The sequence below is a fragment of the Drosophila guanche genome, unplaced genomic scaffold (genome assembly GCF_900245975.1).
Source record: "Drosophila guanche unplaced genomic scaffold, DGUA_6, whole genome shotgun sequence".
Lineage (NCBI taxonomy): Eukaryota > Metazoa > Arthropoda > Insecta > Diptera > Drosophilidae > Drosophila > Drosophila guanche.
The window spans coordinates 8,161,286-8,174,462 of record NW_022995743.1 but is presented as its reverse complement, the minus strand read 5'-3'; the positions used below and the strand labels follow the sequence as shown (position 1 = coordinate 8,174,462).

The 13,177-nt window shown below is 44.4% G+C and overlaps 1 protein-coding gene across 1 annotated transcript in view; it reads left to right on the top strand.

Moving 5' to 3' along the window:
* Window positions 1-442: 442 nt before the first annotated feature.
* The window catches only part of LOC117578833 (potassium voltage-gated channel subfamily KQT member 1), a 35,219-nt gene continuing 22,484 nt past the window's right edge, over window positions 443-13,177 (top strand). Inside the window, exon 1 of the mRNA XM_034264599.1 lies at window positions 443-1,047. The gene's annotated coding sequence lies outside the window, so the exon portion shown is untranslated. The remainder of the gene's footprint in view (window positions 1,048-13,177) is intronic.

Here is a 13,177-nt window from a genome sequence, read left to right as displayed (position 1 = left end):
ACGGTAACAGATACAAGCCACAACAACACAAAACGAGAGCGAAACACACAGCGAAACTGTTGCGCGAAGTGAGTGGCCATCGTTAATGAACTTATGCCTGGAACGTACAGAGTCGCCAGTCTCAGACACACAACACACACACACATACACCCACACTGGCACACACACAAGGCAGTGACCTACCAACCTACTCACACGCACACGAAATGGCAACAGTTTGGCCATGCCCCAAGCGACTGTGAGGGAGGGAGAATGAGTGTGAGAGAGAGAAGGCAGCTGGCTAACAGAGAACTGTTATTGGGGTCTGTTACGCGCAGAAGAACGCTTTTCGCACATGTCACGACTATGATGACGATGGGACGACGACAACGACAACGAAAGCGACGACGACGACGACGGCCACATGTTCGCTCACTCGTTCGGGAACGCTGCTGCTGTCCGCTCCGTGCTGCTCCATCGTCCGTGCTCTGGGTGCTGGGTACTGGGTACTGCTGGATGCTCTGCCTCCGCCGTTAGTTGCGGATAAGAAGCCGGCGCTGTTGGTTGTACTTTGGGCGAGACGTGGATAACTTTCGACAGTGGCTGCGCTCGGCGCGGGAACGCGAACGAACAACAAACGCGTGAGGCGAACGCGTGAGAATTTATCAAGTTCATTCGATGCGGTTGGCGCTAGGCGATAGGCGGGAAGGGACGGTCGGTCGGGTGGCCCCACCAGCGAGATCGTAAAGTGAATGCAAAAACGCGCCACGCGTATATCTCTATCACAAATTGTATCTCTATTTGTATGTGTATCTGTGTGAGTGCTGTGAGCTTGGAGTTGGCATTTGGCAGCGCAAAAGACGCTCAAACAGAGAAGAAGCCAAACCCAACCAAATAAAAGAAAAACAAGTTAAAATAATAATAATAATAATATTCTTTAAACAAGTTGAGAGCAAGCAAATATCGTACAATTTGAATACTGCTGAAGGTGCTCAAGGCCTGGGCCAACACCAACACCAAAAACAACAACGGCGGCAACGAAAACACCAACAAAATCCAGGCAGTGAGGTGCGTGTAAGCGAATCCAATACAAAAACATTTTTGAAAATGTTAAGCGAAGGCTCAAAAGCAAAACTGCAAATATTGCACTTCACGTTTCCCAATATTTTGGGGGAAAAAAAACAACAACACAACAAAATCGAATTTTATTTACTAGAGGAATATTTGTTTTTTGGTTGGGGGAAAACGTATCGCGGGCCTTTTTGGCGGCGGAAACAACGTCCGATTTTATTGGATATACAGATCTATATGTCGGCCCCTGCATTGAGTCTATATTCGATTGTATGTCTGTACACTCGCCTGTCTGTAGGTGTGGGTGGTTGTGTGCGTTTTGTATTTATAAGATTTTATTGAAATATTTAAATATTCAGTTGTTAACGGCTCGTTAAGCCAAATTGCAGCCAAAATTCTCGCCGCGCGGTGGGCAGAGGAAGCAAAACAAAACCAATTCGTTAGGGCGCTATCGATTCCTATGCTCGTGTTTGATCTGTAAGTCAAAAATATATTCGCCAGAGCCAGAAATAAACGAGGTATATTTAATTTTATTTTTTGTTTTTGTTTTTGTTTTTGTTTTTTGTGAAACACGAAAGAATCATTAAATTTCCCTAAGAATCTGCCAAGTAAGCAGCAAACAAAAAGCATAGTGCCATATGTATGTATAAAGATGTGTGCGAGTATGTGTCGGTATACACATACAAACACACATACACACATACATACATACATACTTGCATAAACTTAAAATTTGATAAAACTAGAATGAAACAAGAAGAAACGCCTGCGAAATAAACGAGTATTTGTACCCGCAAAACTTGCCCAAAGCTGATCCCAGCAGTTGACAGAACGAGAAGACCTTCCATTGGAGGGTATGAAAACGTGCTGGATTCTTTATTAGAAATGTATTTTCATGCCCCGAACGTGCTGGGGATTGTCTCAAAAGCTAAAATAAATGCGAAACATGGCCTATTGGCCGACGTGGCCTTTTGCGGTTGTCAAACCAATTTACTGGGCCCATTGCAAACTACACAGCGACGATATGGCAATTACAGTTGAGACCTTAAACTGAAACTGAAACGGAGACGGGCATTTAAAGCGGGCGAAAACACTGGTGATGGCATGGGGGTGGGAAACATGGCAAAGGAAAGGGTTTTTGTACGTGCCTGAAATTATATCGCCTGTCTGACATCCAAGTAGGCGAGGGATAGTGTTGGAGGGTTACATTTGTATTTGGTAAATCAATTACCCACCCAGTGAAAACCCTTTACCCTCAGCCCAACTATTCAATCAACAGCTATGCACACCAAGACAGTATCAAAGAAGGGACACTCTCTAAATAGAGAAAGAATGCATCCCAATTACATTTGCATGCATTCTCAATTGAGTCTTCCCTAAGACCAGAGACACTGCAACGTAAGCTCTTTTAGAAATTTCACAAGTCTGACAAATGTCGCAGTTGATGGCGACAAGTGACCCCCCAGAGTGGGGCAATATTAGACTGACTGCCAATTTGATGAACAGATCCCACTTCACTCATGCTATGCTCTCTCTGTTGAGCACGGGGTATCGCAGTGTCCGCTCCTGGTCACTCACTCAAGTGTGAAGGCAATACAGTTGATGCCCCGCAGCACATCTGAAACATACTCGTAAAGTTGTCAAACTGCACCGACCATACATAGTATAGAAATGCGGCGAATAGCTTGAAATCGTTTTTGTGGATGATTTAATTAAAATATAAAGTAGAAACTGATGCCAGCAACTAATTGAAATGATTTGCTATTGCTTTAAAATAAGTTTTGAATAATTCTCACATGGAGCTCTCCTTAATATTCATTTGCATTATTCATTCTTCGAAATTTGTGGACTTTTATATAAAATTGGCAATTTTCAAACCTCATTAAATGATGTACGCATTGATAAATAATTTATGGGCCATGCATCACAGTCTTGTCGAATCCATATCTTGAAATAGATTTATTTGCCATTTAGGTGTTAGTTTAGTGGTTTTTAAGCAATTCCATTCATGACAAAAACATATTTATTGACAAACTGAAGCCCTGGTTTCAAATCAATTGACGGACGGGGAATGATGTGTGAGATGTTTCAGTCACATTATATTAGAAATTATAGACATATATTTTGTACACTTCTCACCCACTTTTCTGTCTCTACTTCAAACTACACTTTCATTTCATTTATATGCTCTCCAAATTCTAACAAATTCCACAATCTGTTTAATAATTTTCACATAAAAAGACATTCCCCTTATACCCACTTTATTGCTTCAAACGAGCAACTGAAAGCTGAATTTTAATGAAAATATCATTAGGAGGGATATATTTGAGTAAATGATTCCAGCAGCCTGTCGTTGACTTGGCAACCATTTATCATCATTTGTTACCTTCGTCCCGATTTAATTCACTTTGTGCATTTCTCCGCTGCATTCCTCAGCAAATTTTCTTGGCAGCGAGTGAAAAGAAAAGAAAATGGAAAACTTTGTTCCAGCACGAGTTCAAGAGCAGAGTGAAAAAAGTAAAAAAGTAAAAATGCAAAGAGGACGGACCGAAACTCAACAATCTCTTCTCTTGGTGTGTTTGACCACGGCCTCGGGATGTGCCTGCCCAATGGGGCATTAATTAATTTGAGGGCAAGTCGTTGGGCTGTCAATTTTGGATTGAGTATTTGCATAAGTTTGACATTAATAAACCACGAACCCTCACCCTCACTTCCGCAAACTTAATCTCTTCGGGAAGGACACAAATTGAGTGTGAAATGCTACGCGCCATTTAACATTCGAGCTCAGGCTGCGTAGGCCCAAGTCCGGGGCACTCCAAATGCGATGCCTTTAAGGTGATATTCGCTGGAAGTACAGCATTTTGGCCACTCCACTAGCCTCCATAAAGCATTTAACTTGACTGCCAATTACCCAGAAATAAATTATGAACCCGCCCCCACATCTGCGACGCAGCAGATGAGGTGAGGCGCGGCGGATGCGGAAATGAAACCAGGGCGAAATAGACATGCCCCCCCCCCCCCTTGCTGTATGAGTGTGTGCAGACAGATTGGAATTATGGTGATGCGAAACGCACATGCACGAAGAGTATTCATACACAGATATGTATATGTATGTACATAATTATTTACATAATTTTCGCCAAGAGAAGCGCTTAGGCGAGGTTCCTTCCCCTGCTTGATTTTTGATGGAAAAGAGTTTCTTCCTCACTTAACTGTTGTTCCAGAATCTAGATGTACATGTGTAGATATTTAAATACATGTATGTATGTATGTACATATGTATATTTGTATGTTTAATAGGCTCGTGCGTCAGGCAGTCAAGCTAACAAAGGATGGCGTCAGCGCAGGAATTCATCTCGAGATGTAGCAACTTGAAATTATTTGTGCGGGGTCCTCCAACAAAAATTAAAAACATTCTCAGGCTTCCGAGTGGTTGAACATTACGCACTGCCAGCGTCCCCCCGTCGCATCGTATGGCATTTGGAAGGAGTGTGGATTATGCTAGCCGAACGAGGCTAAAAGTACAGAAAAGGTTCCTGACAAAACATAGTTACAACATGCAAAAATGTCTTCTCTACAAAACCACTTTTGGAATACACTCATTTCGTGCAGCTTTTATTCATTTATGCATTCTTGGGAAATGTTTGGAGTATAAATAAAATAAATGCAAGGCAAAAGCATGGAAAAGTGTGCATTTATGGGCATTCTGGGAGGAATTTATTGTGATATATCCAAAGCCTTATTGAAATATCAGCAAACTCTTTTCCCAATTTATATTTAAATCATAAATTTGAAATTCAATTTTTGAAGCTATGAGACACGAGACGAGACGTGTTTCGGGACTCAATCAAATTATATTTAATCTTTTCATAGACTTTCTGTGTGTGTGTGTGTCACACACACATATGCAAATAACACACGAACACACAAAAGCAGCCGTGGGTAAATGTGCACATAAGCGCGTTAGACTTAAAGCATAGAGAACAAAATGAAGCCTGCTAAACCCCCCCCCCCGCCATAACCATGCAATTTGCTTTGCTCTTCGTCCTTCCAATACCACACCACCTGCTGTGTCTGCCCCGCTCCTCGTGTCGTTGTCGTTGTCGTCATCTTGGTCTTATTGCCACAGCTTTTGCCAGCATTTTGTAAATGAATAGACTACACACATATAAACATACACGCGGCGCACTCCACCCACCTAACGGTCTATGTGGGGATATATTTGTTTACACTTTTTCCTCTTTTTCGCCTCTTCTTTGCACACACACACACACAGAGGCAGAGACACATGTTTATTTGTTATTGTTAACCTTACCTCAAACACATTTTTATGACATTCAATGGCAACGGCAGCACCGTACCAAAAACTCCATCGCCATCCCCGGCAGATAGGAGGCCGAACAGTGCCGTGCCGACCTGCCGACCTGCCGCCGTGTACGCCGCGCGTCGTAAACGTAATTATGTCGATGACGTCACCAGTCCACCAGTCAGCAGCCGCAGCAACGCGGTGTAGTAATAGAGGGAGAACAGAGACCATCAAAATTCCAAGTTAATTTCCATCTTAGTTTCCCCCCCTCTCACCCCTTTGCTTCTGCGCTAGAACTTTACCGAGAACTTCAAAGCCATTTTCCTTGATGAATGGAAACTTTTTACGTCACTGACTTTTGCGGCCAGGCGGGCCAGGCGGAAACCCTTCTGTCGAGTGGGACCAGGGGGGGGGGACTCTCTGCGACACTCTCATTACCGTCACCCGTTCTGCTGGGTTGGGTGCAGCTGTATTTTCATCCAAACTTTCCCATAATTTGTGCATAAATTTTTAAAAAAATATTTTGCGACTGCCTCCTGTCACAAGCAGAGTGGAGTATTCCATTCTCGATTATTAAAATTTGCACACACTTGTGGGCGGCGAAGGGGGTGAGCGATGGCGACTGGGACTGGGACTGGGCCAAGTACAATTTATGTTTGATTGCAATCAGATTGATGCCCCAGATAGGCAGCGGCGGGGGAGCCATTTGTATAATTGATTCAATATTGCGTGTGGGGCAATCGCTCCTAATTTGGGGGCAAGCTCCTGGATTTCCCCTGCCAGGCTGCAAGAAAACTCACAGGAATTTGCCATCAGTGAAATCTGCATAACAATTTGCTTAAATGTTGACGTGCTGTTCGTTGTTCTTCGCTCGTTGCTATTGTAATTATTGCTACTGTTGCTTCTTGTGTGCTTGTGATTTTGTTTTTGTTTCTGTTTTTGTTTTTGTTGGTTCTGTGTGTCATGATTCGTGACACATTTTTGTTTTCTATTATTATTTGGGTTCTGCTGCTTGTTGGCCTTTTGTTAGGGAAGTCTCGACTCCCGAGCCCTGCGATAAGGCACGTCTGGAATTGGGTCGTGTTTTGCTCAAATGTCCCATGAAGCACCGACTTTTGTCCGCCTCCGGCTCGCACTTTTATTAGCCCATGGCATGAACTCGGTAGCTGCTCCACTTTGCCACATCCACCAAGACCCCAATACGAGTATGATGGAACAAACAATAAAATGTGACATTTGACTGCCAAACTTATTTGCTTTCTGCTCTGGGTCGCGGGCAATTGCTTCGGGATGGAGGTTGTCCCAACCTCGGCTTCGAGGACAGCCCAGACTAGACAGACTGCACAGAACTGTGTCACTCGAAAGGGTTAAGGGCTTACCCTTTGTTTTATGCCTCTTTCGGTGCGCACATAAAGAAACTAATAGAAAATAAAACCCCATAAAGTATATTTACTTCTAGCTGAAAGGCTCAAAATGTAATCGACTCCTGCCTGATGCGACTTTTTCTTTGCAAGCTGGAGATAATAAATTTCCTATTAAAGCACATTGCTAACTGTTCTTTAATTAATTGAAAATTCACAAGCGAAGTGCAAACCCCAGCTTAGAGATTTTCACTTTCAATTCAAGTTTTCTTCCGCGCTAAATGAAATTGAAAAACTTTCCCCAAAATCGAAATGCAACTCTGCTTTGTGTGGACACTTTGTGAACTTGAGAGAAGTGTAATTAAATTGGCAAAATAACAAAAAGCAAGAAGTACTTGAAATGGAGACCCAAAAATCGGTAGCTCGAAAACAATTTCTGTGTCACCTTTGTTGTGGACGTTCATAAAATATGAAGCATGTTGCACAAATGAACACACAAAGGCTATGAGGGGGGGGGATGGAGGAATAACTTTTGCAACATTTCAGCAGCTGTTATAAACGCAGCATTGAAAACTGCACCTGAGCGTCAGGCATTGAAATGCCAAAAAAAAATGTAAAAAACAAAGGCTGACCCCGGCACTGCTTTGAGTGGGTTGAAGTGAAGTGAAGCAAAGTGGAGTAGAGTAGAGTGTTACAGGTAACTTTCCCTGTGACCTGGCATACTCGTATAATTTAAGCAGGCAACTTGCTCCTGACTGCCGTGAGATTCGGATCACGGATGGCCACGTAACAGAGTTTCGGAGGAGGCTCTGACTCCTGCCCCAAATTGGCTTAGGGCTAACAAATGGGTTCAGCATACAGGAAGGAGTACACCAGCACGAGCAGTATATACAATCATTTTTCTACCAGAAAGTATGCCATTGAAATGCTCAAAGAGAAAGCTACTTATGTTTGTTGCTGCACATTCAATAGGCTTGTGTGGAGAGGGCTTCAGCTGGCGAACAGCAGCAAAAGAAAGTGCCACGACTCCATGGGAGTTGGTTCTCCCTGGAGAAACGAGCTCCAGCACCACCCTCAGAGTTTAGGGGCTGGGGCGCCACACTACTCACCGCTAAGCTGCTCTGCGCTGGCCGTCTGACTCCCGTTCTATTGTAGCCTTTGTGCAGAGACCTTGCCGGATTCTTTTGAGCCCTTTGTCAGGCAGCCTAGAGGGAAGCTCTAGGGAAAGGGAAACATAGACACATATCGAACGGTCCTTTAAAGCTCTCTCTCTCACTCTCTCTCTTAAGCAGAGGCAGAAGAAGTGGAAGAAGCGAGCATGATCCTACATTTTACATACATATACATAAGTATCTACATTTATGTACATATTTGTTGTATTCTCCTGCTAGCATTGTCGATCAATCAGTGCAAGTCGAATGTCGAGAGAGCATTTCCGCTTCGTTGGCTTGGCCCGTAATCAAGCGGCATTCCTGTACTTGATGTTTTTTTACGCTTCTGTCAGCCGCCACTCCCCTACCCTCACACACTCACACTCACACTCACACTCACCATGGAAACATTCTCTCTGGTCTGCAGCATTTCGTTAGCTTCAAACGAGCATTTTGGGCCCGCCAGCAAAAAGCTGCTTCATAAATTGCATGTTGGCTTTTGTGTTGTCATGTCGCCTCCAACCCAGCCACCCAGCCACCCCCTCTAAGTGGATATGTGCTGGTGTGTACTCCATTTGGTTTTTTAATAGACCCAGCTCGCATTTAAACTGTTATGCTTGGCCTGGTACGCCCTGCTCGGGTCGAGTCTGCTCTGCTCTGGGCACAAAGGAGCCTGCCTTTCCCTGACTTTATCGTTTAGGCCAAATCAGTGTCGAGCTTTGGCACAAATTCCACTGGATATCTGTAGATATAGCTAGGAGTGTGTGTGCAAGTGTGTGTGTGTGTGTGTGTGGGGATCGATTGTTGTTCAGGTGGGTAAAAACCTTTCCCAACTTTAACAGAAAATTTACATTTTGTGGCTCCCTGTGGGGCGCCCCCACTCACTGTATGTGGGCGTTGTCGTGTGGATGCGTGGGCGTGGCTGAGTGGCAATTAGCACCATCCAGCGGACACATGCTAATCGCAGCGTGTAGCGAAAGTAATTACAAAAATATTTACCCCAATTCCATGAATTTGCAATGTTAAATGTTAAATACAAACACGCAAAACTTTATGAAAAATTAATAACCATTTTTGCTATTGCCTTAAACGAGTGGAATTCCCATGGTAAGTACTGCTAAGTGATTTATATATTAACGAATTGATTCTAACACGCAGCTAAAAATAAAAGCATTATATTAGTGATAGTGTCCACCGAGTACATGTACAATCGCGTCCATTATGGAATGACAAATGACGTGCAGATAGGCAGCATTGATGGAGCATTCGCATTCCGGAATTATTTATTGCCATTCAAAGATATCTGTCGTTCGTGTACGGGCCATAAAACGATAGTTTAGCAAATGATAAGAATGCTCGAATTGAACGGCAAGTGAGAGAGAGAGAGCAGGAAGCAGGAAGCAGGGGGGACTGCTGCATTGCAGCAGCTCCTGCAGATCCTTCAGTCAACAAGGCGTGTGCCGAGTGTGCAAGCTTGGCTGCTGCTCAATGAGCCATTTGGAGAGCGCAGATACATCTAGTATCGAAGTGGATGTTAGAAGTTCGAATTTCATGCTTCGACTGTCGCTCAGCCACAATTATAATTGAACAATTAGCCAGACAAACCAGACAAACAACCAGCAAATGCACTTCAATCATTTTCCAAATAAAATGCCAGACAAACACAAACAAATTTCTCATGTGGTTGGGGGAAAGTGGAAAGTGGAAACCGGCATTCGACAATTTTAGTTGCATTAACTAGACATTAATTAAAAAGCCGCAGATCCGTGCGGCAGCGTTAGTGCTTTTTGTCGAGTGTTAGTTGTTTGTAATTAAAATGAATTTATCGATGGCAACTAAAAAGTTTTGCGTCGTCGGCAGTGTCGCGCTGCGACCATTGTTGGTTGCGGTTCAAATCAAATGGTTTCGTGCTGTGACGTATACGCAATGCGGTCACAGTTATTATTGGGTTGCAAGTACTTCTGTATGTGTGTGTGTGTGTGTGTGTGTGTGTGTCTAGGGTTACACAACACAAGCTCTCGTGTGTGTTTATTAGGAGAACGATTCTCATGTCGTTCAGTGTGTCAGTTATTAGTGCAGTTCGTTGTTCGTTGCACGTCCTTTGGTTGGTTGTTAGCTGCCATTGCGGCTGTTATGTCAAGTGCAATACCGCCCTGGTGCTGCATTGTTAGCAGCGGCAATCAACTCAGCCCAAAAATAGTTCAAAGGGACCACGTGCAGGTGGCACCATCCATAGCCCGCGGCAGCATTTGGCTTGGTTTCATTCATTTACATATTTGGCCAGCACTCGACCTCGCTACGCCTTTTGCGCTCTTTCCGCACTACCCAACTCATCAGAATTCACCTTCGCAAATTGTTGCCAGAAGTCAGTCGACTTCTGCTCTTGACTCCGTTTGCTCTACTTGCCCATTAGATAGGTACACAGATACATAGATAAACACAAATACACACAGAGACACACACAGATTGCTTGTGCACTGCAACGGCAACGACTTATGCAAATGCCAGGGTCCAAGCCCAAGCCCAAGCCCCATCTATCATATCATAGGTCAGCAGATTATGCGAATGTAGCCCGGTCGGTCCTCAGCATTTGCATATAGCTAACGTGCTCGTATGAATTACAATGCTCAACGACCCATCATCACCCATCGAGAGAGAATATTCGACAAAAGAGATGTCCCAACAGATTCGCGGAAATGCCAACTAAAACGATTACTGAATGCCTTTATCCACATGATAATCTTTTCTGTCCACTTCCAGAAAGTAGTTCAGTGAAAGTTTTGGCTGGTTTTGCAATTTAATAATAATTTGTATAAGTTATACCTCTGTACGCTTCGCTCAAAGATACTCTCAATCCTGGTCTAGTAATTGAAGAGAAACATTTTGCACGTGTCTTATGGATGGACAGTGGAAACAGAACGTAAAGTTCGAGTAAAATTGATAAATCCATGCCGTAAAGCCATCAAGTTTCAGTACAGGGCTGTGTTTTATGTAGAGAACTTTCGATACTTCCCAAACAGAGAGAGAGAGAGAGAGAGAGAGACGGAGACCCTCGATGTGAAATCAGCTTAAGATTGTGGCAACTGCCCTCCCAAACGGAAACAATTATTATAAATGAATTCCTTTTACTTTCTGCTTGTTTGCCGAAAATCAATTATTCTCGACTCTTTCAAATGAAATTAATTATAAATTGCGTATAACGAGGCGCGGCAAAGCCGCTTAAAGTTCACCGTCGGATGGTGTAGCGGAAATGCAAATTTACACAGTCGATGGCAGAATTCCTGATTACTTGACTTGCATTACAAATTTTCGGCTCAAAGATTACGAGGAAGGAAAAGTTTAAGGGAGGAACTCCAAGTACGGAAATGCATGCCACATCCAGCCATCTACTCCACCGTAGATCTGGTTAAATCAGCTTAGAGCCATTGCCCAGAATCAGAGCCAAGCCAGTCCCCGAAGCAGCAAGACACAGACACAAACAGAAGGTAGGCCCTAATCGGCTTACAGTTTTGGGCGAGTTGAGGTAAACCAAATGATTACTGAAAACTAGCCGGAAAAACAGCTGTGGGAAAACACATGTATCTACCACATATGAAAGTTTGTCTGCCGCCCATTTGTCCGCCCAACCATCTGTGTATCTGCCACAATCAGCGAGCAGAATTCGTGCATCAAATGCCAAACATTTGGTGGGCTTTGTCGGCGCACTCGAGTGTGGCATCAGTTAATTTTGGAATCTGTCAGAATGCATTCAACAAATTAAACTCAATTGGCAGTGCCGCTGTGGCTGCTGCTGCTGCTGCTGCCTGGCAGGGAACATTACCACGGGGAGATGGCAGAGTCCCACTGGTGGCAGAATCATAGTCGAAGTTGCAGCTGCAATAGCTGCCGGCAGCCAGCAGCCAAATAAACATGGCACATGACACTGGATTGCATTTCACATTTCATTTCACTCACAGCAGACAGAGACAGCCGCACAGAGAGTGAGCGAAGGACTGTGGTGCTGGTGCTCTGGCATCATAAAAGCCAAGCTGGCAGCCAGCAGTCAGGTGGAGGCGCACTGACTGCGGCAACTGTTAAATTTTCAAGTGCGGCCAGGAAGCCCTTTTAGGCGCAGCGAAATTGGACGTGCAAATGAATGGCGTGTATGGGAGGGCGAGGCGGAAAGGTACGACGACACGGCACGGCACGGAGGCAGACTGCAACAGCAGAACGTGACAGTAATGCAGCAGCAAGTGGCACAAGTAGCAGCTGCCACAATTTTGTGGCGTTCTCAAATGAATTGCAGCCAACACGAACAGGCAATGCCCTCCCAAGAATCCGAAAAATATGTGCACTGACTCCATTGGGATACATTTGAATGATTGATGTGCGAGTGCAACTAAAGCAGAGTTGGAGCTACAATTTGAATACTTAAAATATGTGGAAATGGTGAAGGCAGTGCCTCGACCCATACTGCCTCAAGTGGCTACGGAGAGTGCCTGGGAAAATGTGGACCGACCCACTCTAAGTAGTCCGTCACAGCGCCACACCACCACCCCAAGTGTCAAAGCGTCGCGTCGCCAGTCGACTTGCAGCCGTGTAGCATACTTCTAGAGCGGTCAGCCTTTGTTCGTATGTGTGTGTGTGTGTCCGGCCTAGTCCGAGTGGGGAAGATGGAATTGTTTCGTTTTCGTTTCGAAATGAAAGAAAATGCTGTTTAATGTGCTTTTTATTATGTACATCCTGAGCCCCCGGGGTGTGGGCTGTGGCAGCGGCGCCTAACAAGAAGCAAACCCAACCTCTAGACGATTTTTCTCTCCCTCACTGCCGCAAACTCATCAACGGTTCTTTATTTTCTTCCTTTTTGGTTACGTTTCTGTGTGCCACAGTTCCGGCTGCGAGGCTTTCATCTCTATGCAAATTCTGAATGCCGCAAGGGGAAAATCTTTTTATTGTATTTAGTGGAATTATTCACGCCAAACTAGAGAACCAATCTTGTTTGCTGGTATCTTCATACATATGTCTTTGGTTTGTTTAGATTTCGGCTAACAAAAAAAAGAGAAGAAAATCGATCGTTTTCTGTTACACTTTCGTATGGAGAATATTCACATATGCACTTGATTCGAGCTGCCTTTGATTGCTGGCAATCAATTGTAATGACAAACAGTGCAAATATTTTACACGAGTCACTCGACATACCATTCTGAATCCCCCCCCCCCCCCCCCCCCCCCCCCCCCCCACACCACTCCACGACCACAACAGCTCACAACAAAACAACCCCAAAGACAACGACATAACCTCGCCCCACACCTCCCCACCACCAACATAT